Here is a 27,748-nt window from a genome sequence, read left to right on the forward strand (position 1 = left end):
TGAAGGATGTTGGTGGCTGGTTTATTGGGGTTGAGCATTTATGGGGCAATGTCATAATGCAGTGTTGGGTTTAAATCCTGTCATCTGGGAACTGGGGGAGAGTGAATTTGAAAAAGAGGCTGTCTTGTTAATATTTTAAGTGCCGAGAGTGATTTCTGTCTACAAAACAGGTGCTGCAGCTGAGCACGTATAGTTGAATTTGCATAAGCTAAATGTGTGTATGATGCAAGTTGACTGTGGAGTCAGGTGGGCCAGTGTGGGGAATAACATGACTGCTTGGAGCTGGCAAGTTATTAATCTCAGGGATGGAGGGGCGTGTAGTGGCATAAAATGATGGCACCTCAAAAAGGGTTAAAGAGATATTGGATTGGAATCTGGTGCTAGTGGCAGGGAACTGGCAACCCGCCCCCCCAGCCCAGGTGTGCCCAATTGTCAGCCTTTGGTTTGTATGCGCCTCCTGAACAATGTTATCAGGCTTCTTACTGCTATAGTAAACATGTTTTCAAGCTGTAAGACAGAGAGAGAGAGTGCTTCCAGCAGTTCAATGCTAGAGCTCTCTTTATATGTAATATAATTAATGTCTGTATCTGGATGCAACGCAATTATATGCCTGAGTGCACATGCTCCATAAAGGTTAAGTCCATACTATTAAATGGTGCCAATTTTATTACAGAGCTGATCATTTGAAGCTCCTGGATATACTGTCTGGACAGTCAGTGTCCCACAGGATTATATTGAAGTTGGTCATTTCTGCCATGGAGGCACACTTGCTAGAATCTGCTCTCCCACTGCAGTTTTACTTACAGTTTTTCTGCATTTAGAGTAGCTGGTCTTAAGAGTCATATACACAAATGTAAGACTTCAACATCCATGGTTCAGTGTGAATGAAAGTAAACATGTCCATGAAAAAGAGAAAAAGTAGTCATGTACATGTTCTTCTCCAGGCAATGGACTCAACTTAGATGGGTTTGTAGCAAATGTAGCATGATTTTAGGTATTTTTTTTTAAAAGAGAAGCAGCACACTGTCAAGCAAATCCAAAGTGCCAAAAAGGCAATAGCAATTAAGGCAAGGTTCTGATTTTGATAAGGCAAGTCAACCTGACCAATAAGGCAAAGTCAAGGCAAAGCAGGCAACACCCTGGAAAGCTCCATATGCAGGGCTTATCCACTTGGACAGCAGCCTCTTCAGTTAAAGGAGCCTTCCTTCCTTGAATAGTCATTGGCTGTGGTGTAGGAAAGACCTTGCTACAATGGTGGCTTCTGAGCTAGAGTTCAGGAGATGCTTCTGAGTCAGCAAGGACATCCCTGGCTGGTTTTGAGTGCAATTCCCTCCTCCCCAATTCCAAATCCATGGCCTTTAACATGATATCAGTTTACATTGTGACCACAGTCTGCAGGGGATCGATCCCCCAGCTGTCTCAGATATGCTGTTGGACAGCTTCATTGGTAGTGCCCTTATTTAGGATTAACCAATAGCATCAAAAGGATGAGAAGGGGAGGGGGAGTCCGATGATCAGCTTTCAAGGTAGGGTTTAGAATCTCCCACTCAAAATGACAGGTCCAGTCAAGCATTTTCCCATTGCGGTAAATTTTGTGACTGGAATTAATGTGCCATTGTCTGTACCTTAATGGAGCAACTCTCGGCCCTGACCCCAAGCACTTGTGTCTGCCTTTACAGGAAGTCTATGGCTCTTCCCTTTTCTCCTATTGAATTATTGAGGCTTCCCCTCCTCGTTGGTGGAGTCTCTTCCGAGGCAAAGTCTGTCAGTGTGGCATTACAAAGGGGTGGGGGGAGGGTTGGAGTGGGGAAGGGAGGGGCTCAGAAGCATCCTCCTGACTTCTGCCGCTCATCTTATTTTAGCAGTCGGAATTGTGCCCAGTCCTTTTAAACTTTTTGATGGTCTTAATGATTGATTAGAATGATTTCATCAGTTGGAAAGATTGCTTTTAATTGCTCTAATATGCACCCAATTTGGAGTTCATTACCGCACTGAATTGTTTTCCTTCCCCTGCTAATTGATACCAAATGGAACCCACCGGAACCTGCACTAATGTGCTGTTCCTTTGGTGTACCTGCCTACAAGTTAATAATCTGTTTATTTCTGAGGGTGCAGAGCTATCGCTTGGAATGCACTCAACATATTTATTTACTGGTTCTTTTTGTCAGCTGAACTTTCACGTAGCTGGTTTGTTTGGGAGAAAACAAGGCTCCAGAGAAACCCGGTGCCTTTCTAAAACCCAACAGTCTGCTAGGAATTTGCTCTTTAAAATGTGTAATGTAGGATTTAAAGCTCTTTCCAGCTATGCATACTCTGTGCTTTTTGTAAAAAGCAAACAACCCAAATTTCTATGCTAAGGTTACCTGGATTCTGTGCTAAGAAAATTCATATGGGGAAATGGCCATAGCTCACTGACACAAGCAACTGCTTTAAATGCAAAGGTTAAATCCCTGGCATTTCCTGGTAGGGTAGCAATTGGGAATGACCCCTGTCCGAAACCCAGGAGAGCTATTGTTATTCAGAGTAGAAAGTACTGAGCTAGATGGACCAATAGTCTGACTTTGTATAAGGCAGCTTCCTATGCACCTTTGTACATATTTTGTTTTGCATAATTTAGTCTGCTCTGCTAGTCATATGGGGAAAGAGTTGGAGAGTACCCCTACAGTACTGAAGTCAGAGGGAATGGGAATCGGGGGGGGGTGTTTGTAGAAGATAGAAGATTCATTCCTATTGAAGGAATGGCAATTGCCAGTCCAGCTGTGGTAGTGATAGACAGCTGGGTGCTTTCCAGCCGCTAACCCAGAAGGGCAGAGGAAGATGCCACTGATGGTGTGCAAAAATACTCCTTCCTACCTCTTTCAACACTGCTCCCTCATAGGGACTGATCTCCACCCCCCTGCCCCCTGGACGGGAGCATAACTAGGGAGATGGAAAATAGTACAGGAAATGGGTGCAACTTGTTGATGGGGTTCGCATATTTGATGCTAACAAAGCAAGTTTAGGGATAAGAAAAAGACTGAATGACAGTGTGTCTCTTCCTTCCGGAGGCATGGATAAAACTAGCTAGGGTGGGACCAAGGGAGGGTCATTGGTGTGTATGTGTGTGTGTAAGGCACACCATCCTCCACACACATTAAGGATAGGTAAACATCTGTTTGGTGAGCTGTAGCGATGCCATTTGAGTACTGATAGTTCAGCTCCTCTCTCTATGGTCTCTGGGATCTTGGCAGGCTTCATTGTCCACTCAAATACTTGTTTTTGGGTGGGTAGGCGGGGGAGGCCCATGACTTGCAACTACAGTTGTTGGCTATTTGTAGCCTTTATATGACTGTACCCCACACACCATTGCATGGTGCTAAAAAGAAGCAACCAATTTAACAACAAAAGAGTAAGGCACTAGTAGAAAGACATATAGAATCAATTTGCCCATTGAACAACTGTAATGGAGGTCTCTAAACCACATTAAAAACCCCTAAGGCTGAATTTCACGCTTTTTACAAAGAGTTATGCCAGGCATAAGGCCTGAAACCAGACAGACTTCTTTGTTAAAGCTTCTCTGCCCATAACACAAAGGAAAATTGAATACAAAGTGGGTCATTCCTTAAACGAAAACAGGCGTCCTCAAGGGTCTTGGCCCAAACGGTCAATAAGTTTTACAAATTTCTCCTTGAGATAGCTCTTCATCTTTATTGACACTCAGCAAACACAAGGCAAACAATCGCACATTGTTGAACGTAGTCATGTCTTCACCCTGTGCAAAGTGTTAAAAGGATTGTTCAGTTGTACATGTTGTAACTGGGAGGGAAACTGTGGTAAAAACACCATTTTAATAGCAGGAAACTATTTGGTGTGGTCCAATAGTTCAGTGAGGTTTAATGATGGGTGTATATATATATTTTTGGCATATCCTTTTGCCCACAACTCACACCAAATAACATATTCACCCCTAAAGTTTTTAAATTTGTAAACATCCTGAATGGAATCTGCATGGGCTTGAAAATCTGAGGTAGATGTAATTTCAGCAGCTGAATAGGAATTGTCTAAGAAAGTAGTTTTCAGTGTGTCATGCCACCCTGGGGTGGTTGAGTGGTGGTCAGGGGTGCCACGGGCAACACTGGCCTCTGTCCCTCTTTCCTTCGCTCCCTCCTCTGATGCCCTCTTGCCTGCCTCCCAAAGACTTGCACAGCTGTTTGTTGCAGCAGCCCTGGCTACAAGCTTCAGAGGTGAATGGTGCCTCTGGGGCTGGCCAGGGGGTGCTGGTTGCCAGGAACTGAGGCGGCCTCATAGTAAGCAAGTGGGTGAGGGAGCCCAGCCAGCCTGTCCACCAGCCCTTGCTGTTGGGAATGGACAGACAAGTCCCAGGCCCCTGTGGGGCAGTGTGAGGAGGTACCTCTCTTTGGGGCAGCTCAGAGAACAGGGGTTGCAGCAGTGGCTGCTTGGAGGACTCCCAAGGAGAGGGGAGAGAAGAAGAGGATGAGGGAACACTCCACAAGGGAGGATGTTTGAAAAAGGGCGAGAGTCTGCCAGCTCTGCAGGGGCTCCTGTACCCCACAGGAATGCCGCAGAAAGAATGTATTTAGTCAAGGGAGCTGTGGACTCAAAAAGGTTCAAAACCTATGGTCTAAGAGATCATGCTAAGCCTCTTGTTGGCTAGCTAGATGTGCACGTGTCTGTGTACTTCAGAATAAATAAATACATTTAGGATTCTGAGGAGGGGGAGTGTTCCCCTTGTCTCCACCCTCCAGAGGACACCCATGACATTCATTCAAGCTTATCGTTGTACATAAGGGCTAGAAATCTGTTCCTTTGTTGTTAAAACTGAAGTGAATTATCAAATTTTACTGTAGCTTGCCATACTAGGAATACCAGCATGGCATGGATAGTTCTGTCTCCTCCCCTCCCATGTGTGTGTGGTCTGGTCCTAGGTCGACACAGGTTAGCAGGGTGTCATGTTTGTGCCAAAAAATACTTTGGACTTCTTAAGTGATGGTCACTATCATTGTCACCCTACCCTTTGTACAAGGAGCTTGGGGATGTGTATTTGTAAACCACTTGGAGTTTTTTTCTACAATCAAACAGTATATAAATGTTACGACATAAACATAGGGTTCCCCTCCTTATCCATTACCTTTGAAGTATGTTAGGTTGAGAGCAGGTTCTGGCTTAAGGTCACCAAATAAGCCCTATAATTGAGCAGGGATTTGAACTTGGATATGGGTCATTGTTCAGCATGATATATATGCAGCTTTTCTAGACATGAGTAGGTTAGATGGCCCATTGATTGGCTGTTGCTCAAGCATGTTCTAAAACCTAGAAGTGGCGTGAAATGTGTTGACAGTACAGCTCCCATCAGCCTCAGCCAGCACAGACCAATGATCAAGCATGATGGGAGTTGTAGTTCAGGAACATCTGCAGGACTGCAGGTTCCTCACTCCTGGATCAGTTGTTTTCTTTTCAGCTACAGCGACAGTGTTTATGTTTACATTACAAACTGGTTTAAGCACAAATCTTATAAGGTCTCACAAATGAAAAGGCACAGAATTTACTTTGCACAAAACATACTGGTCAGTATAGGTCTCGTTCCCAACCTCTCTCAGCAGTGGGAGAAGCTGTCTGTGCGGAATAGCTTCTGACATTGCAAAGCTGCATGGCGCCTTGCTCCATAAACGATGGCATGGACCAGATGCTCATAGCATAATTGAAAATTCCATTTTATCAGAATAGCATTTGCTGTCAGAAAGTTTTATCTTTACTTTAACAAAGAGGTTGATTAGATCCCTCAGGGCCCGAATTAGCATCTTTGAGGCTGGATACCCTCTTTTGCAATTCATGGAGTTATTTCTCCTTTGGTTTTGCTCACACTGAGTGCTTTTAAAAAAATAGACAGAAGACAACACATGCCTCTGCCCTCTTGCAAACCTGTCGGTTCCCAAAGTTTAGCTACTTCATTTCAGCCCAGTGGAGAGGGGGAGAGGGATTATTTTATTTCTTCTGCTGCCTTTTTCATGTTCTGCCTTGGAGACTAGAAACTCAATTTGGTTTTGGAAATGCGTGTTTTAATGTGGTGTGTGTGTGTGTGTATGTGAATTTGAATGAGCTTGCTACATGTTTCGCTGTGTCTAAATTTTCTCCTAGAAGTAGATAGAGTTGCAAACTAAGTTACTAAGCCTGAGGTTTGTGGCATGGGGACTTATGAAACCACAAGGCTACAAACTGTTAGAAAAAATTAGGCATATCCCAGGCATATGGTCCAGTGCCCTGGGGATTTAACAGTGGTTGAACAGTCAATCCTTATTCCCAGTGAAGTCTGGGAACGGTAGCTCACTGAGGTGAATAGGGGTCTCCAAACTACACCCAGCATCCTTTACAAACCGCAGTTCCCAGTAGTCTGTGCAGAAAGCCACGACTGTTCAAAGAGGTATAACAATGCTTCATATAGTTCAGGTACCATTGTGGAGATCCTGTGTTGTTGTTTTTTAAAGCAAAAACTAAGCACTCATTGGAGGGTGATGATGGTGAGGAAAGAGAGAGAGAGATTAAAATTATGACAGTAGAAACATATTGTAATCCATTTGGTTTAAGGGCGCACTAGTAAACAGGCTTGTAATCTCCTTTGTTTGCACATCAATGTGTATTAAATATCACAGGCATTTGAAAGACTTTCTCTAATTTGCTTACCTCCCCCGCCCCACCGCCCAACCCCACACCTTGTCACATGAAATAATATAATGTTGGAATGTGTCTTTCACTGGAGTTAATGAATCCAAGGTCACAGGAGTTAGATAGAGATTGCAGCTATAATTGTGTCTCTGTGCAACTGCAGGAAATGGCATCCCAGATGGGAGTGTGCCGCTGATTTCCCCTCTGCTTAAAGGCCACCTGGAAAGGAAAATGAAGGTTGAGCATGTGGCCTTTCTGGCTGAGACCTGGAAGGTGTTTTCAGTTTTAATATATGTTTTTTTCCTGCTTTTTGATTTTTTTTTATTAAAAAAAATTGCCTTGATGCTCACCCTTTGTGCTTTTTTCTGCTAGCTCTCTTGGCAACTGGAAAAATACGAATCAGTCTTTGAAAGTGCAGGTATTGAGTGAAAAGCAGCTAATTAACAGAAAGACAAAGCGGGTTTTGTTTAAAATCTCATGTTTTCTTTTATGTTCTTGTTTTCGCCAACAACTACATAGCACCACCATCATCTAAACAGTGATTATTGGAGGGGGCAAGCTACACATTTCACATAGATTTGTGTATCAAAGCTCCATCTTTCCTTTTTAAATGGGGATAAACACAAATCGGGAACCCTTTGGAGCAGGGAGGAAGTACAGAGTGTATTTTGTGATTTTGAGGGGGAGTGGATAAAGCAGATACCATAAAGGGTTAAGCACCCTCTTCCTTCAAAATTAAAGCTACACATTGATGTAGGCATGTATAACATGTAATTTGGCATCATGTCTCCAGGTTCTTTAAGATCTCTTTATGTCCCATGTGTAGAATTGATTTGGGGCCTGCAAAGAAATAAAAAACCCCCAGTTATTCTGTGTGCTATTAAGAGAAAGGGGGTTTACATCTTAGCAGAGGACAAGAATAATGAATAAGCCTTGGAGTTTGGTGAGGTTCTTTGCCAAAGAACATTTAATCCTTGAAAAATGCAATTTCCTGCCACACAGGCAGCATCTCCCATTTTTAGATGAGACTGAAATACTCCAGAATTTGAACATTTAAGTGCCTGTGAGACTGAGAGCCAGTTCTCAAATATTTATTTTTTTCCAAAGCATTTTTTTCAATTTTGCAAAGGAACCAGAAGAGTTGTTATTACGGGTGTATGGTTCAGCAATAGAACTGCTAGCACCTTTGCAAAGCTAAGCGGGATCCAGGATGGTTTCAAATTGGATGGGGGACCATATGGGGCGCTTCCTGCATTTCAGGGGCTGGACTAGATGACCCACATGGTCCCTTCCACTCTACAGTTCTATGATTCTAAGTGCAAGGTGAAACTAACAAGAAATCCTAAGGCAGTTCAATTTCACCCCTGCTAAAGACTTCACTCTGCAGAAACTGAGCTTATCACTCTATCTGCACTCCTGAACTTTGCCACCAAAAGCAACTCATCCTGCCCTTTTTAAATTCCATCTCTGGCTGTCCAGTTGAAAGATGAGATGCTATGAAACCATTCTGTTACCCAAAAGAAAGATGTCTTGGTGCATCCAAGCTTTAAGAAATCTGTTGGCTTCCACTAGCCATACATTAAAAATACACCTAAAGCACATTTTGTCCCCCAGAGAATCCTGGGAGCTAAACTTCCTAGCAACCTTAAAAACTACAGTCCCCAGTATTATTATTTTTTGGGGGGGGGTGTGCTTTAAATGCATGATGTGTACTCAGCCAGGTAATGCAGCTTGTCAGGGCATGATCTTGGGACAGATGTCTGAGACTCTGCTCAGCAGAATGAAGTGATGGAGATGGTGCATGTAGCAGGGTAGGCTTAAACACATGTTGAAGTCATTGAATTAATATATACTAACACTCTAAAGAAGACACCCCCCCCTTAAGACCTTTAAGTCCATAATATAAAATCACCTAATAGCACTACAGAGGGGAGGCCTCTTCTCTTGATTCTTGTTCCCAAGATTGGGCCCAGTAAGTTGTTACTTCTTGAGGAAGGAACTTAACTTCTTTCCCTCTTTCATTTGCAGTTTTGAGTCCCACAAAGAGTTAAAGCCATCCATTTCATATTTAGCAGTAGGGTAGGTGTATGAATAAAAAGGAACCTTCTGCTAACACAGCAAGCGAGCAGTTCCTGATCTGAAACTGTAATCAGTCTACATAGCTAATGAGTCTGAAAACAGACTGAACCGCCAGAGTTGGCACTAGGAAGCGTGCATTATAAACTAACAGTCTCTTGTTAACCTTTTGGTGTTTCCTTCATGACACCAATTAGAGCCAAAATAAAACTACAGTATATAGATCTCTAAGCTTGAAATAGCAATGGTATTTTTTATTTTTTTACAAAAATGGACCAACTCCCTAGACCACCTTTGCATGGCACATTTACCTTTTAATTCTGATCTTGTATGTCCACGTTCCTCTTCGGCAGAGGCGCAGATGATTAATGCTGCAATGGAACTGTGCTTAAAATGGCAGAAAAAAGATACCTAACCTGAATGTAATTTATTGGCATTTCCGCTTTTGAGAAAGGCATAGAGCATGGCTTAAAAGTGTTGCATTTGCAGAGCTGTTAAAAATAACAATAATAATAATAATATTTCCAATTAAAATGGTTTGAATAACTTGATAACAGGGTGACTTGGATAACCCAAGCTGCACAATTTGGAATGAGAATCTGAAATCAGAAAATTGTACAAGGCTGTTGATTATGCTACTAAATAGGAAAATGTGTATTTGCCATAGCAACCTGCATCAGACTTGCTGCTTCCCTTAAATCCAGGACACTTTTATTAAAGAAACATTATAAACACTGGACCATCTCCAGACATACCTGTATGTGTGTGAAGGAAGAGGCAGTGGGGGTGGGACACATGTTGATACTGATCAAAGAGTTGCTTAAAAGAACATTGAAGACAATGGGGGTGTTCTTCTGCATCTCTGCATAAAATAATAAGATTCTACATAAGATGGAGTGGGGATTGATTGGCAAATATATTTGTAAAGCCCTAAATGGCTTAGGACCAGTATACCCTGGGAATTGCTTCCTTCTATACCATCCTGTCTGCTCCGTAAGATCAAAAGAGTCCCTTATTTGTGTTTTGTACAAGTGAAGTGTTATTGTGCAAGAGCATAAGCAAGTTGCTGGTAATTTACTTGCACAATCTGATGCCAATTTGTTTCTGCTAGTGCGACTGTTGCACAACAGTGAATCTCACCAGTCCACCAGCTCGACAGCTAGGAGACAGACAACCCTGGGAGCGTGCATACCACTACTGCATAAAAACATCAAAGCCATTTTCAACCACCACACATGTATACAGTACAATTTAAAAAACCACATACATGAAAATTTGAAATCGGAGATCATCAACCAGCTATTACAGAAAGATGTTTTCATAATTGTCTGCATAAGCTTAGCATCAGCTTAGCAACACAGAAAAGTTTTCAGCAGATGTTTAAAGGTTGAAACAGAAGGTGCCTGCTGAACCTCTATTGGCAGATCATTCTGCAGCATCGAGACGATTAAACTAAAGGCTCAGTTTTTTGTTGTTCCCTGATGAGCCTCACCAACTCGGGACTACCGGTGACACTCCTGCAGATGATCTCAGTGATCTAGCTGGGAGTTCAGGTGATCGAGCTATAAGAATTCAGGTAGCCCATCAGGCACTGTAGGTCTAAATTGTTCAGGGCTTTGTAAATTAATGCAAGGACCTTGAACATGGCTCAGTAGTAGATGGGCAGGCAGTAAGGATGTTCTAACAGTGATATTGAATGTTGGTGGTAGCAGTCTGGCTGCCTCATTCTGCACCAGCTGGCACTTCTGGATCAGGCCCAAGGGCAGCCGCGCATAGAGTACATTGCAGCAATCCAGCCTCAGGGTTATCAATGCATGGACTCCAGTGGCCAGCTGTAAACATGTTTCATTCCATTTTTTCCCTTGCAGCAGTGGTTGCAATGATTGGCCCATAGCCACTCAGTAGCCAAGCAAGACTGAATCTTGGTTTCTGCAGTTGAAGTATAACACTAGTTATCACAGTACACTAGCTCTTGCTATCATTGCTTCCTTTGCAAGTTCCCACTTTCAACTCTACAATTCTATAAGTATATGATTTTCCAACTCAGCAATGCCTCTCTCAGAGGGAGCACCTCCACCCACCATCCTCTTTCCAACCGTGTCCAGACAGATGTTGCTAGGAAGCCCTCTAGCAACTGATACGCTGTTTCACATTGCCTCTGAACTTGGAACCATTGTTCCTTCTTAAAGCTAACTCAGCTAGTGAATGCCAATAGCTATGCAGCCAAAACAAACCCACTGAGAAACAACAGGAATATATCATTTTGGGTGAAAGCCTGAGGTTTGACAAAATCTCTCTCTCTCTCTCTCTCTTAAAAACTGAAGGGGCATTTCCTTCTGCAAGCCCAATGAGAACAGAACATGCATGACAGTCAAGCAGTGTTGAAGGTTGGGAAAGAAAACCAGACCAGGGGAGGAGGAAAGAGAATTGAATGCCTTGCCTAGGCTGTCTGAAATCCTGAACAGGAACTTTGTTGTTAGGAAGGAACACACAATGCAACAGCTTGTTGCAGGCCCTACATGTGATGGCTAACAGCCATTAACACACCTCCCCTCCATAACTTGTCCAATCCCCCTTTAAAACCATATATTTTTAGCTTTATGCATCTTATGCTGTGAACATCTGGTTATAGAATAAACAAAGGTCAACATAGCTTTTGCCTATGGTTTTCTGCCACTGCAGTCTTTGCTGTTTTGCTTGTACCATTGTAGAGCCGCATAGTTTTTTGGTTTTTTTTTTTTAAAAAAGATATGTTTTTATTGTTGATTTAAATTTAAATTTATGAAAGCCCCCTCAGATAGTGGGAGCAATGGAATGAAAAATGTTTTTAGTAAATAATAGTGTACTTTTTGGGGCTCTTAGTCCAACAGATGCACAACTTGAAATGCAGCCTTCACTAGTCTCGTGCCTTCCAGATGCTTTGGACTATAAAGCCCATCAGCCCCTGCTTGCTTAGTGCTGATGGGAATTGTAATTCAGAACATCTGGAAGACACCAGTTTGATGAAGGCTGTATAGCTGAATGTATAATTGAATATGTGCAGCTTGGTTTCAAAGCTATTGTTGAGTTCAAATATTTCTCCTTTCAGGATAGACACATATGTTCTGGGCCAGAAATTGAGCCTCCAAAACCTGTGTTTGCCTCATAATGCCAGTGTAGAGGATCAGGGGTGAAGTCATTGAGGGTTATGATGTCGGGGTCCTTTACCCTTTACTTTTTGAGGAGCAGGTTTCCAGCAGGTTCCCTATGTAATAGTCCTACAAACCCAGATCCCCCAAAAGTGGTGATTTGCACTGGCTTGTGTCTTGTCTTCGTAAACTTCTGGTGTTAATTGCCCTCTAAGTGGCTAAAGATTGAGCCTAATAGGCCATTATCTGCAGCACCAAATATTTTCCCTTCAGGCAGTTTGGCAATTTTGCACCCGAATGTCTGTTGTTAAGGTCATTGCTTCTGCTTATTCCTTCCCTTTTCCCCCTATTCTCTGGAGAAACACTTGAAACAAGCTTCATTTGAAGGCAAATAGCTATTACTTTGGTAAGGGCCATGATATCTTGAAACTTCATTTCATTTCTGCCTCTACCCTGTAACTTAACACCCCCCCCCACCCCATACTTGTGGGCTGAATTATTGAAACTTTTGAAAGCTGCTTTACTTCGCAAAACAAAAACAAAACCACCATTTTGCTCTGAGTGTGTGATTTGCTTTCTGTGAGCTGTAATTTATTCACAGCAACAGCAATGAAACCTTCTGCTGTCTCTATCATTTGTCTTCTTACAGGACCTCAAAAAACACCACACACCTCACCCTGCATTCATTGCTCAACCAAACCACAAACAAAGATACGGAAAGCTCATTTTTATTGTACAAGCTTAGTAGGGTGTGGTTGGGGGTGGTGTGGTATGACAACCATGAAGGCATCCTGCCTATAACCTCATTGAAATATGTGCATCAACAGGTTGAAAAGGCTTAAGCAGACCTTTCTGTCCACCTCTTCTTCCCTTGAAAAGACCCCTTCTGCCCATGCGTTCAGCAAACCCATGTGCATCAGGATGATGTAATTCTGCCTTGATGGAAAGGACCGAGTTTGAATCCTGTTCCCACTGGCTAGCTGCCTCTAAGTTCATTGAAATATGTGCATTGGTGATGGCTGGAGAACTGTTTAATTATCTGTTTCTGCTTTGCTTGCTTCTGACCTTTGTGAAAATAAAGGAAATGAATGATGCAGCCCGCACTAATAGAATGGAAGGGTTGCTCGTTCACCTCTCTGCTCCCACCAATTAGTCATTTAAATGCAGAACTAGCAGCCACGGCTCCCGAAGTTCCTAACGGGAAAGTGATGGCTTTCACAGTTCACATTAGCTGCCATTGGGTCAGCAAGTCACAACACTAAATGAAGCCACATCGGGGACATTTCTGGTTTAGAAGGAAAGTGTTTATGAGGGGCAGGAGAGAGATTTACTACATTTGTATACCACTTTTCTGATGATGATCGCATTTATCACCCGTTCTTCAACACGTACCAGGACAGGTTACAACAATCAAAAATTCAGTATTGAAAAAACAAATAAAGCCATTTACACCACAGGGATAGGGTGGGTCCTGAAAACACACATTTCAGAAGATGCCAGGTCAAAGAGCTGCATTCAAGCTGGCTCAACTTTTTTTTTAAAAAAAGCTACCAATCTAATAGACATGATGCAAGAGGAGAAATGGACAGCGAGTGAAGAAAACATGTCGAATTCACTTACCAGGAGATCATTCTGGGAGGGGAAGAGAGGAGATCAAGCATAGTTGTTCCCAGCCAGGCCCATGGAGGAGCTGTTGCTGTTTCACATCTCCCTCAGATGTAGCCAAGTGGAAAGACCAGGCTAATGGTCTTGCTGTCTCACCTCATTCTCTGAAATGAGCACACTCCTTTCCCCCAAACTGACACCAAGCCACATGCTTAACCCAGAAGCTCCTGCTACTCGTGTCAGTTGAATTTTGCTTGCTGTGCTGCTCAGTCTTGCCACCCTTCTAATCTTGCCATTAGCATGTGCAGCCATGTTGGAAATGGAGCTTGCATCAAACTCATTTTATGTACAAGGGAAATGAAAGCAATCTTGGAGCTCATGCTTCTGATGCTAAAGGTTGTTTATTCCCCTTGAAGTAAATGAATTATTCTCACTCCCTTGAAGTAAATGAATTATTCTTCATCAGCCCCATGGAAATTGCACCTTCAGAGTCCATATTGGTTCCCCATCAGCATATCACTGGACTGTGTTGCAGCCGAAAGCTGTACTTAGTCCTTCCCTGGGATCCAGGAGGAATGTTGTATCACCATCCATCTTCCACCTGAGCCCTCTCCGTCTTAGGGAATGTATTCATTCATGTAAGTTTTTTCCAAAACTCGCAGCACCTGGGGACCTTCTGTTAGTTAGAAACATGCAATTATCATGAACAGTTTTCACCATCCAAGGTCATAAAAAACAACCTCTGCTTCTTGCATCTTAAACATTTCACATTGGCTATTCAGAAGACCAGGATTGTCTAATAACCCCCCAAAAGTTGCTAACTTGCTTTTTTAAAACTAGCCTGCTAGGTGCTGGCAGAGAATGGGTGGGGGGCTTTCTGCATTTCTGTGCTGGGTAGAAGAGGTGACTGCCCTTCTCTGGCAGCTCAGTTGTTGTCTATGCTGAGTGCAGAAGAGGAGAGAATAGTCCCTCCCCTTCCAGCCTACTCAGTCACTTGCATGGGATTTTAAGCACTCTTCTGCATGTAGTTCTTTGTTGCCTGTGGCTGCCAGGCTAGTGCTTAAATGCAAGGGTAGTAGACTCCTTCTCCTGCAGTGTTGGAAAATGTGTCCAAAGTGCTCCCTCCTTCTCTTGTGCCCCTCAGGCTACTAAACTCTGTATCTGGCAAATCATGGGGAGAAAAAACACTTGGGGTGCATGTACACCATACATTTAAAGCACATTCAACATATTTCTAAAACCCTTGACATACCCCAAAGAAACCTGGGAACTGCAGTTTCCCCCTCATAGAGCTATGATTCCCAGCACTCTTAAACTACAATTCCCAGGATTCTTTTTGGGGAAGCCATGTGCTTTAAATGTATGGTGTGAATATGCCCCCGTTCTGTTGAAAATGCCCACTGCTACTGTCTCCAGCCCAGGGAAGGAGATTGCTGCAGAAGCCTTTGGTGTTTAGGTGAGCACAGTTTAGTTTTTACATGGTCCTGCTTTCCAGTTACCTTGAAGATTGGGAGCCCATTCCACAGCTTTCTGGAACGTATGAAATAATTGCATGCAAGTTTCTACTGTTTTCAGTTCAGCAGATCTCCTTTTCTTTGTGTGAACCTTGAGGCTCATTTACAGTATTGGCTCTCCATATCTGTTGTGGCAGCAGGTGAGGGATATCTGGGGCCTGCAGATGGGTGCAGTGCATCTTCTTTTCAAGATATGCACACCTGTTGATTCAGAATAAGAATGTAATAGAGTAATGTTGGATCAGACCCAAATTTTATCAAGATATGGGGTCCTCAATGTGGCACCTCAGAAACCATATTTGGTGCCCATCAAGGTCCCCCGCCCCTCCTAATATTTTTTAAATGAGGTGGTTTTGTTGTCATAGTTGCTGGGGGGGGGCGGGGTATCAGGTTTATAAGGAGTTGCCTGCTTTATATGTCTGTGTTTTATTTATTTTGGGGTGTGTGTAGTTGGTTGTTTTGGGAGAAGGAGTGGTTCCTGAGAATCTTAGGTTCTGAGCATTGCCTGTTGCTTTTCTGTGAAATGGGTATTTTGTGGTGCTTATGACAGTTTCTTAAATTTTCTTAGAGTTTCTTAGATGTGTCCCTGGGTCCAGAAATGTTGGGGACCCCCTGATCTTAGACCATTGCAGTGTGTCTTGCTGTTGCAAAACATACATGTTTCTCCCCCCCCCCATGTAATATTTTGTAGATTTTGTTAAAACAAAGTGCGAACATAAAAAAGAATAAAAAATGTAAGCCATAGAGTGTCACTGCTTGGAAGGATAAAAAAATTTCAAAGGGCTCCAAAGGGATAGTAAAGTATTGACTCGTACAAAGATCCCCTTTACAAATAATAAAGATTTGTAAAAATAAAAAGTATTTTCCGCCTCTGAGTTCCATCACCATTGAGAATAAAAGTTCTATAAAGCCTTAGATGAGCCAGATGTTTGCATATACTGGTTACTCTGAGTAGCCATGTGCTTCAGTATTTGCATATAAGTAGTAAAACCATGCCACAAAAAACACTAAAAAACCCACCGTTATTTGAGCTCTGCCCTTTACATACTTTTAGTTTATGAGATATCTTTAAAAATATCTTTTGGGTATTTTGTGGTGCCTTGGGGACCATGACAGTTTCCTGGATGCACAGTGTTGGAGAAAAGCAAACACATTTTCTTCTCTTGAATTTATAGTTAATGCCTGTGTTACTTTAAACTCCAAGAGGGCACTAGTGATCCAGCTACTCCCTGCTTCTAGTCTCTGTCTCTAAATTAATTCCACCCCTAAAAAGCTGAGCCATTTTGGTTTATTTTTCTTTCCTAATGTTGAGCCAAGATGTCAGTCATTTTCTCTCTCTCCTTTCCACTCATTCTATAAATAGTTTCTGCATTAATAAAGCCTTTGAACTCCAGAAACTGTAAACGATTGCTTCAATCTAATTCACCCAAGCTGCAAGGACTCCTAATACAATGTCCTCAGCAATATTCCTTTTCCTCAGGAGTAAGTTATAAAAGCATGTGAGAGCCATTTGAGATTACTAATATGAAGGCTTTTGCATAGCGCTGATACACTAGGGTGTGGAACTGTTTCTCTGTGAATGATGAGTGCTGGGACTGGCAGCATGTCTCAGTATCCTTGCCTGAAATTGTTCATAAATGTCCCTAGATTAAATATTGTGACTCAAATGTGCTTTTCCTCTCTGAGCTCATAAGGGAAGGCTCTTTGTGAAGCATACATTCCAAAAACATTTAGTAATATCACTAGGAATTAGCTTTTTCCTACATCACCCCTTTGCAGTGGATGAGGGCTTGTAAACACCACATAAAATAAAATGATCAGTCCCTCTCATTTTTCCAGCCTTTCCCTTTTTCCCTTCCCCTCATGGCAGCATGGAAACCAGCCTTGCCTGTGTGCCTTGCAGCCCCCCCTGCCCTTGGCAAGCAATCAGGATAACCATTGACAAAAGCTTTTTTCACTGGGAGAACCCCTCTTCTCTTTTGTAGCTTCATGGGCATCATTCAGCTGGTGCTTTGTCAACTTCTGACTGTTCTAATTGCTTAATTATCTGTGCTGATGGAGTCGTCAAGCTTGTTAAAACTTTGCCCCTTGGAATATTGTGGGGGATATACAGTTCCGTCTCTGGGAAACTGGTGCTGCTATAACGGCTTCAACAGCAATAGATTGAGAGGGTGGCTTCCATCTATATGTGGCTTCTTGTTTCTTCATTTTGGGTGTGCATCTGCATTCTCAGACCTCACAACATTGAATTGTTGACCTCCTTATTTTATTTATAGGAAGCTGTCTTATATTGAGTTGGATCATTAGGCCATCTAGTTTATTATTGCCAGCAGCTGCTCTCCGGGGTTTCAGGCAGGGGGCATTCCCAGCCCCACCTGAAGATACCTGGCATCGAACCTGGGATCTTGTGCATGCCAAGCAGATGCTCTGCCACTGAGCTGTTTACCCCTGCAGCCTTCATTGCAGTTTTTGTAAGATAATATTCTTAGTTACCTGGCTTTCTTTTAATCATCTTCTCTTGCATTGCTATTACTTCTTTCTCCTGCGTTTTGCTCCCTTTCCCCAGTATGCATCCTTTTGAAAGCCACGTCTTCCCCAACTCTTTTGCACCACTACAGCCCTGCTTATTTCCTTTACCAGATGATGCACAAAATATCAGTGCATTACCATCCTGATTCCAGCTTGCCATCGTCTTCTGCCTTCTTCCCCTTGTGCCTCATCCAATTTAATTAATTATACTTAGCATTAGATGCAGCTTGTCAAAGTTTGAGCACCCCCTCCCCAGCCCCCTTCTGAAGTTTAATGTTTTTTTAATTCTATTGCCTGCTGCATGGCTAAGTGTTTTCTAAATGACTAGACTGCATAGTGACAAGAGGCGGGGGTTGCATCTGTGCACCAGACATGGAGGAGGCGTCAGGAAGACTCCCCATGGAGATGGTTCGGCAGGATTTCTATAGGGCTACATTTGCCCTTTCAGAAGAGGAAAGTTACTCTCAAAGTTCAAATGGAGACTCTGGTTGGTGTCGTATATACGGAGGAACTAGAATCAAACTTTAAATATTCACCAGCTCCAACCAGGCTCCTTTCTGGGACTGAATTTCTGCTGTTCCCAGAATATGAGAGTTTCATCACTCCCTAGTATTAAAAACCCTGTTGATTCCTTGTGGGGAGATCAGGGAGGCTTATTGCAAACTCAGATAGAACAGCCCTCTACCCCACCCTGCATTCCATTTAAATGAGTGTATCTTAGAAGTTCCAAAGTTGCTTCTATTATGGAAGCCCTCTTTTCTAGAGTCCAGACTGAGGCTGAGTGAGTAGTTTAAGCACTTTGGGGTGTGGAGTCAAGATCACATAAGAAAGTTCCTTGATGGATAGCTCCACTATAGAAGAACATGAGACTCTTAATCTCTGGGTTGTGGGTTCAAGCCCCATGTTGGGTGAAAAATTCCTGCATTGCAGGGATCAGGGGTCAGCAAGGTTTACCTCGCCTGGACCAGTTCACTCCAGCAGAGATCCCTTCGTGGGCCACATTGCACGCGCGCCCGCGATTTCCAGCATCTGCGCATGCACAGACGCGATTTCCGGCGCCGCAGAAGCGAGTCCCCGTGCCAGGCTGCGCTGTTTTAGTGCAGCGCAGGGAGACTCACCAAGCGGGTGGCTCGGTTTGGGGGTGGCTTGTGGGCCGGTTAAACGACCCCCGTGGGCCACTTGTAGCCCATGGGCCTTGCGTTGCCTACCCCTGGACTAGATGCTCCTGGTGGTCCTTTCCAATTCAATGATTCTATGAATTATCTGACCAGTTACAGACCATTAACCAGAACTTCATATGCTCTGTAATAAGTTGTTCTTTAAAAGCAATCTGATTTTTGCACTAAGGAAAGCTGGGTTCTGCATTTTCTCTCAGACTCTGGGTGTCTCTGTCTCTTTCTCTCTGTGTGCATACATTGCAGCTGGTATTTAATCATTTATTTTGGATGTCTGTCTTTTTCATATTTTTTGCTAGTCATAGCTAAGGTTGGGGATCTATTTCAGGACCCCTAAGCATCACGCTCATTCCATACCCATCACTGTTGGTCCTGATGGTTAAATGGAACTTCCATAGGCAGAGGTAGCGTGACTTGAATTCCATTTCCATTTCATATCATGCTTATATCCAGTGTTTCCTGCCTAAAGGAAGCCCAAAGGAGCTAAAACCAAAACAGAACAGCAACCCAATTAGCACAAATTATCAGAATGCAAGTTAGTGCAACAAATCATAGCATATATCAACATTTTAGACAAGCAAAAGCTAAATTCAGCACAAAACAGTTTAAATAATGTGCTAATCCTGTTAAAGCCTTGCAAAGGTCTTCCTTCTGGCCTTATTGTCCCACCCTATGTCCTAATACTCAGCCTCCTTTGTCTCCTGGTCAGTGCAGTCTCCCTTAAGGCAACAGAGAGCATTCCAACTTGCCCCCAGCTTTATTTTCAAGGATGACATCACACTCTTTGCCTGCTCATCACCCCAAAGGCACAACCTCTGGCTGCCACTGCTAGTGTTATAATGGCAGGATTTCCTCTGTACAGCATCAGCCCAGGTCTCTCCCATTCAGCAGATCAGTGAAGAGTAAAGTTCCAAAGATGCTGCTGCATTTTTAAGGCATAGGGAGCTCATTCACGCATCACCAAAAAAGTGGAAATGTACCACCAAAAAAAGTCATGCACTGATTAATATGCATAGAAACACATTTATAAACTATTACAATAAAGGCAGAAACCATTTTGTGTGTGTCCAATTGATGCCCTCCTCTGTTTGCACAACTACATTTCTTTAAAACCATAGAATTGGAAGGCACCTCAAAGGTCACTCCATCTGCTTGAAGATTTCCAATGAAGGAGAGACCACTACCTTCTGAGGCCATCTGCTCCACTGCCCAACTGATTGGCAGCTATACCAAGCCCGTTGGTTTGCAGGTGCAGTTGGAATCCGAACTATGCTATGAATAGACAAAGTTGCTTGACTGGCACTGACAGCAAGTTGAACTACTTAGCTCAGATGACACTGTTGGGTTTTGCTGTTGGCACCAGTATACTGATTGGCACTGAGAGTGACCCACACGCACAAGGAAACAACCAGGAATTTAATTTAAGCACAAATCTTCCTTATGGGCATATGTCACTGCCCCTTTCTCTATGCCTGCAGACTGTGATTCACTCTTGTGCTTCATTCTGGATTTCACCAGTTTAGCAAATATATTGTGCTGTAAAATTATATTTCTAATAGTAGCCTGCGTTCTCAGAAGACTTCCAACATGTTTTAGGAATAGATGAACATGGGGAACCTGAGGCTGGCATCTGTTTGAGGTCCTTAACTAACCCAAGGAAAACAGCAAGCATGGAAGAAGGCAAGAGAATGGTATCGAAGAATCAAGAGTGGGGTCCAGCTGGGGCTGGAGTAATCACGTCTTGTTGAAGGATCATGAGGTTGTGAAGACTTCCACTGTGGGACAGCATTGGTTGGGAGAACCTGACAGACTGCACATTGGTTTGCAAGGAGGACTAATTAAATGTCTTGCTTCCTGGGCAGAGGGATACCCTAAAATAAGGTTGGCTACAGTCACGTATAGGTGGAAGGGGATGCGCTGAAACAATGTGCAAATTTTCTTGAGTCACTGTAAGCACAACAGTACTAGTCTTCCGTGGGCTTAATGTGCAATTCTAGGGGGCAACAATGAATTGGGGATATTGTTTCAAGTCCATACCATAGTTGCACTTGAGGGGCAGAAGTGATCCCTGTGGAAACTAGGGCTTATTTTTAGGAAATGCAAATGACAATTAAGTAGTGGATGGCACCAGTTGGAAGGAAGCATTTTGTTCTTGGCAGGGCTAATGAAGACCCAATAGAGGTTTGTGCATGTATTGGCAGCTGACAAATGATGTGCCATCTTATTAGGCAATACTATCTTGCACCACTCAATCCCATGAATGCAAATAATCTCTTTTCAGTTAGGGCTGTGCCAAGGTTGGTTCCTCTCTGGGTTTGGAATGCTTCTGCACCCATTGCATGGTCACCAGTTGAACAAAGCTGAAGGAAAAGGTAGCATCATACACCAGAGGTGGGCAAGGCAAATCCAAATGTGGGTGGGGCCAAAGCCAAAAATAGTGATGGCCACCTTTTCTTTTTCTGCAACCCACTCCTCCCCACACACACTTTGCCCCTGCATAGGAGGGACAAACTGCTTTTGCCAGAGTTTTGAACTGATTGCTTGCAGAGGCCTTTTGCAATTAGGCCAAGGGTTGAAGGTTGCGATAGAATTCATCGTTCATACAACAGCCAGTGCCGGATTTACATATAAGCTAAACAAGCTCTATCTTAGGGCCCCACTCTCTTGGCCCCCCCAAAAAAATTTAAAGAAAAACAAAACCCTAGTTGTACATTTCCAAAATATAAGATAAGAAACAAATAAAATAAAACCTACATACAGCAACAGTGTTTTGTGTTGTGTAGGCTCCTATGATGTAAGTAATGGGGCCCGTCTACTAGCCTGCTCCCTAAAATATCACTGGGTTTTCTCATTTCTATATATAGGGTGCCTACATTCTGCATGGACTAGTTGCATGGCATATATTCAACACAAAAAACAATGACAAATTTGTTGTTGACAAAGGACATCTGGACATATAAAGGGCCCCCTTACCTTCAGTACCTTCAGTAGCTTAGGGCCTCATCAAACCTAAATCCGGCCCTGACAACAGCCCATTGAATATTTGAAGATGGCTGTCATCATTTCGCCTCTTAATCATCTCTTCTTCGGGCTTAGTTTCCCTTCAAAAACCTACTGCCAGTGAGAGTAGATGGGCAGATAACCTAAAAAAACCTCCCTGGTATATGGCAATTTCCTAAGGTCTTATGTGTCATCCTGCCCCTTACATCCTTCTCTCTTACCTGCCTGGTATTCAGAGCCCCATTAAAATGTTCCTGTCTGAGTATGGTATAATCAGGTAATTTTAGACTCTGCATTTAATGGTCTTGCGGGGGCCTCCCTCTTTAGCAACACATTACATCTAAATCACTTCAGAATGTGGTAAGTTACCCCTGCTGTGTTGGAGGAGGCCATTCTGCTCAATATGCTGGGCTGGGCCCTAGACTCCTGCCCCCAAAGTCCTGCCCTGATGGCACCACTGTGTATGAAGTTTCTTTACACAGTGTCAGAACTTTATGTCAATCCTGATCAGTGCTGCCTCCTTTGAGTGGCAGCAGATTGCCAAGGACTCAGACAGAGGGTATTTCTTGCCCTGCAGGCCTAAGGTCCTTTTTAACCAGAGATGCTGAGGATTGAATCTGAAACCTGCACAACATAGAAGAGGCTTTGCACTGGGCTGTGTCCCCTGCCCTAAGTAATGTGTGCCACTTCAGAAGAAACTAACACTGTTCACCTTTCTTCCCATGAACAATGCTTGAAAGAGGATCCCGGACTTCCCCTCATTAATGGGAGCTACCCTCACGCAGCTGAAAATTGTGCCAACTTTCTCACCCTGGCACTCTCTCTTTGTAAAGACTCCAAAATAGCTCCTTTTGATTCCCCACCCCCCACTTTTCTTTGCCCTGTGGTAGATCCATTCTGTGATAGGATTAATTAAGTCCTTGCTTACGTTCCCACTAGTGACATAACAGCAACTGAAGTTCCTGAAACTAAAAGAAAAGAAAAGGAACACTTGGCACTTTCCCCCTTTGCCATCACTTACACTTAAGCTATTGATACTTGATTGGGATCTGTAGACTGTTGGGCTGGTGCCATGGAGCTTCTGAGCATATTCAATGGCTGGAATAGACAGAGGATTTGGCAAGCAGGAGGTCTCATTAGTCAGGCTGGCTGTATCTGACACTAGAGATTCCCATCTTGCTTGAAGAGGCACTCCCTTCCCTCTGCCTTGGCTGTCGTCCCAACAATATTTACATGAAGGACAACAGAGGGCCAGTGTTAGGTGGAGGCTGCCAGGTCCCAATAGGCAGGCTATTGAAGGGTGCCATGAATACACTTTTGACTGCCCGGTCCATCCAGAAGTTGATATTCTTGCCTTTGAGAGACGTGGGAAATGGTAGGTTTGTTTCCTCAAGCATGAAACATCACCATTATATTTACTACTGGGCTGGGTGAGTAAATAAAGGGCTGGTGGTGTGTCATTACTAAGAGTTAGGAAGCAACAGCCATAGCTCAGGGGAAGAGCACATGTGTTGCATGCTGAGGGTCCCAGGTTCGGACCCTGGCATCTCCAGTTTAAAAAAGCTGCTGATAAGAGAGCCATTCAAAGTCAGAGTAATACTATTCTGGGCTAAATAGACCAGTAGTTTGACTTCGAATAAGGTCACTTCCTGTGCCCTAAGAGCATGAACAGTGAGAAAATCCCTGGTCTGACTCTTGCTAAGGTGTGGAATTAGCATTAGGCTATCGCAGTGGGTTAGGAGCACCTTTTATCAATTTTCAGCTGGCATGGAAACCGTGGCTGTTCCTGGACTCTGATAGCTTGACCACAGCAGCTCAGGTATTGCACTTGGTCAAGAAATTGCAGCTAGAGCAGGAAATTGCAGCCCAGCTGCTAACAGGAGTGAGATGCTGTCAGCATAACCCTGCCTGCAGTTCTCACTGTTTGCCTATCTATTCTGCAATCTGCCCTATTCCAAGTAGCTTAAATGGAAGATCTTTTCCCTCGGAATTACTCAGTGAGGTTGGTTAGGCTAATTGCTCATCTCCACAAACAGATTGCCAAAAAATACACTGACCTGCAAAAAGAAAAGAAAAAAGAATTGTGTGTGCTAATTAAGAAGCAATTTTTAAAAATAAATAAATAAATAAAATACTTGCTATAATTTCAATAGAAGTACAGTGCACCCCCCCCCCAAAAGCAGGGGATGCTGTGACCAGTGTCCCTGTTCTGTATCCTGCCTGGGTGCTAGCTGATGATGGGCAACTTCAAGGCCCCTGCTGTTATGGTTCTTTATCTTTAAACTGAACCTTGACAAGCCAACTTGTCAAATGAACGACTGCCCTCTGTTAAGGAGGACACTTGGCCGCCCCTAGGTTGGGCTGTGAGAATAATTGAGTGGCCCAGGATCACCCAGGGAGCTTTATGGCTGAGCAGGGATTTGAACCCAGGTCTTACTAGCTCCATACTAGTCACTGCTACCTCACTACTCTCATTTACACCATCAGCTTTTAGGATGTATGTGTCTTACACTACCTTTCAAGTCAATTAAAAAGCTAGTCAGGTTCCAGCTTCTAGTTGGAGAGCAACAAGGTCTTTGGAGAAAAAGTGTTCTGAACAAATTTTCTGCAGGTTAATTCCAGTTCTTTCCAGTTTAAGGTGTGCCCCACTGCTGCACCTTGGAATCTCTCCTCTTATTCCCCCTCTTCCCCACCACCCACTGGCAATTTCAGTGTTTTGTATTTTTTTATATGAGCATAGTCAAGCGGTCATTTTCTGATTGACGCATAATTTTGAATAGGATGTTCTAATAATTGGATTCATTGTTGCAGCTCAGATTTGAATGCATGGCTTGTGTTTAATCGCAGAAAGACGAGGAATACTTGAATTTGTATCTGTGAGATTTGACAATAGGATAGAAAAAGTCACCTTTTGGATTAATTTGCTTTTATCTACTCTGGTCCCATTAAGCTGAAGGCAGCCAGTGTCAAAGGCATAAATGGAGACAAAAGACTTGCTTCCAATTGTGGAGAATGTGTTTTAAACAGCCTAGAAAATGTTTCCTACTCAGCAGGGTACAGTACACTCAAATGGTCGCATTAACTAGGAAATATATAACAAAGAGAGAGTATTTAGGGCAATCCCTCAGTATCCTGTGGTAATGAATTTTAAATTTCCGTAATGAAGTCAAAAGGCCTGTATTCTTCTCTCACTGAACGCAGTACAGTAACTCCCATTAGCATTAATGGGAATTGGGTATGCAAACTATAGAATCATAATGGATCGAGATGAAAAAGCCCTATCAGATTATTGAGTTCATCCCCCTTCTTAAGGCTCACCTTATTAATGCAAGCGGTCTTGGTGACAATGGCTTTAGTACAGAATACCCTATTAGCTACGTTGATGATTTAGCAGTCTTGCTGTGGGTATGATACAAGGATGAAGAGCAAGCTGGTGTTGGGCCTACCGTCCACAACAAGCTTAGGAATGTGCCAGTGGGACCCACCAGATTTGTGGGTATGTAATAAACTAGACTAGACTAGACTAGACTAGACTAATAGTCTTCAACTTTTTCAAACCCTTTAATTCAAACATGTACTTGGGGACCCATTTCCTATTTTTTTAAAAAATCAATATATTTGGATGTTGTTGTGACCTTCCCCCCACTGATCTAAGATGCACTGTCACAGCAGCCTTAGCTCTATACAAATATATATTTTAAAAAATCAGGCCATAACCTGAAGACCAATGTCACAGTCAGTGGGAAACTGGGTATGGTCAGCAGGCCAGATTGCTATCTCTTCCACCCACTGTGGGCCATGTCTGACAGAAGGGTAGGGCTTCCCAACTGCCTATCACCAGATGTCTGAATGACATCAGGTAACCCTGTTTTGCCCACATGGCTTGAAACCAAGCTGTGTGGGCAAAAGCACAGCCTATGGACCCTCCAAAATTTGATGCTGGCACTGGCTGTTTCAGGCTCATGTTCCTAGCATTGCTGGGAACAACAATTTCTGCAACCTTCTGCAACCTCAACAATGTGTCCGAGGGCCCATCTGCACTATCGATCTGAAGCAATATGGTGCCACTTTAATCAGTCATGGCTTCCCCCAAAGAATCCTGAGAATTGTAGTTAAGGGTGCTGAGTTGCTAGGAGACCTCCAACCCAACTTACGGAGCTACAATTCACAGTCAAACCCTCTTCTCAAGGAACTCTGGGAACTGTGGCTATGTGAGGTGAATAGGGGTCTCCTGGCAACTCACAGCATCCTTAACAAAGTACAATTCCCAGGATACTTTGGGAGGGAAGCCATTACTGTTTCAAGTGGTGTGGTACTGCTTTAAATATATAGTGCATATGGACCCTAGATCTTGTCCAGAAAACAGCTCACCACATGGCAAGACTATTTCTATAATATACCACCAGACTTCAAGTGTGCATGTAAACATTGTTTGATTAAATGTTGTCCCAAGAAGAGAAACATCCATACCCATAAGAGTATTGTTTCAGGGAGAAAGCTAGACTTGAACCTTTCTGTTGTATTCTTTATGAACTTTTCTCTGTTTTCTATATGAACTGGGTTTTTCTCTTTGTTTCAAATATGAAGGAACATGGGATTCCCATGACAATGCAGGGGCAGTTTTAGGAGAACATAGGAAGCTGCCTTTGCCATTGATTCACCTAACTATGTATTGTCTACATGCTGACTGCCAGTGGCTTTCCAGAATTTTACACCCTCCAGGTGTTGTGGGTCTACAGTTTCCACCAACCCTGACCATGGCCATGGCAGCTGGAGCTGATGGGAGTTGTAGCCCAACAACAACCAGATGGCCATAGGTTTCCCATCCTTGTTTTAGATGGTAGCCGCTTTCCTAGTGCTGTCACCCCTCTCCTGCCCTTCCTCATTTCTCACCAGTTCCTCCTCTTTCCTCCTCCTGCCATATACCAGGTCAGACTATTTCTCCATGCAGCTTTTTAGTGTTGACTGTCAGCAGCTCTCTGAAATCCCTGACAGAGGTCTTTCCCATGATGGGCTAATCGATCAATTTTAAAACTGGAGATGCCATGGATTGTATTTAGGACACTTAATGTATAAACCATGTGCTCTACCACTGAGCTCTGGTTTCTCTTTAGTTCCTCAGTTGCTGGGAGCAGAGGGGCCAACTCATATCTCTGACATCACAGCGGAACAGCCAAAGGCTTCTGGAGGTGTCACCAGCAGCAAACCCCTTACAGTATAAGATTGTATTTACTCATTGAGGAAGTCAGTTGTGCTTCCCTTGTTAGAAACAGGTACCTGAGGCTGAACAAGAATGACTTGTGCATAGCCACCCAGTGAGTTGCTGAAGTCCATAGCTGAGGACTCGTGTTCAAATTTAGCATCCTGTCTGTTGAAATAAACCACCTTTCTTGTTATTTTTGCAGCCTGAGCAGCTGCTGTTTCCTCTTGTTTTCTATTTATCTGCCCACTGTGTCATGAGAAAATTATCTCGGATGTAAATAACCAAAGGTGTCACACTTCATGTGCTACATGAGTACAGTAAACAAGAAGGAATTAAATTATTAATGGCTATATAGGCTGGGAGAAAGAAAAGGCCAGTGACAGTTTTACCTGGTGCAAATGTGCACAACTCCACTGCTTTTTACAAGGCTACAGCGATTTCTGCAGGCTGTGGATCTAACCTCTTTAGCAGGGTGATCACAGTGGAAATCCCCCCCACTACCCCCACTCCCACCAAGCTGGATTCTCAGACCTTGGGCCTGTTTGATGGTTGCTTGATAAATTGGTGCAATTCAAATTCTCTCCCTCCTTCCCCATTAAAAGAATTTCTTTTTGAACCACTGCTTCTTTTGCCAAATTCTGTCCATTTCTTGAAATGGTGGAACAGTTCAAATTGTGTGTCTGATTTTATATATATATATATATATAGAGAGAGAGAGAGAGAGAGATGTCCTGAGTTGCTTTAAGATGTATTTGCCACTTTCCCCTGCTATTAGCATCTTCTAAGCATTATCCAAAGGGAAGCCATGCCTGGATTATATTCCTGAGGTTCTCTGATTAGCAAATGGAGAAGGCTAAG

At 43.3% G+C, this 27,748-nt stretch overlaps 1 protein-coding gene and 2 long non-coding RNA genes across 4 annotated transcripts in view; 1 reads left to right on the forward strand and 2 right to left on the reverse strand.

The window, feature by feature from the left end:
* Nucleotides 1-27,748, forward strand: part of PCDH19 (protocadherin 19) — a 133,561-nt gene that overhangs the window by 85,681 nt on the left and 20,132 nt on the right. The gene's annotated exons all lie outside the window — the stretch shown is intronic.
* LOC307207403 lies at nucleotides 6,716-13,614 on the reverse strand. The gene is made up of 4 exons (XR_013834673.1): nucleotides 13,485-13,614; nucleotides 9,492-9,598; nucleotides 7,011-9,227; nucleotides 6,716-6,879 (listed from the first exon to the last, which is right to left on the reverse strand). It is a non-coding gene; the product is annotated as an uncharacterized lncRNA (long non-coding RNA).
* LOC307208112 lies at nucleotides 14,910-26,778 on the reverse strand. Its single transcript, XR_013834988.1, has 3 exons — nucleotides 26,581-26,778; nucleotides 22,709-23,744; nucleotides 14,910-15,184 (listed from the first exon to the last, which is right to left on the reverse strand). It is a non-coding gene; the product is annotated as an uncharacterized lncRNA (long non-coding RNA).

This window comes from Podarcis cretensis, assembly GCF_951804945.1.
Source record: "Podarcis cretensis genome assembly, chromosome: Z".
Taxonomy (NCBI): domain Eukaryota; kingdom Metazoa; phylum Chordata; class Lepidosauria; order Squamata; family Lacertidae; genus Podarcis; species Podarcis cretensis.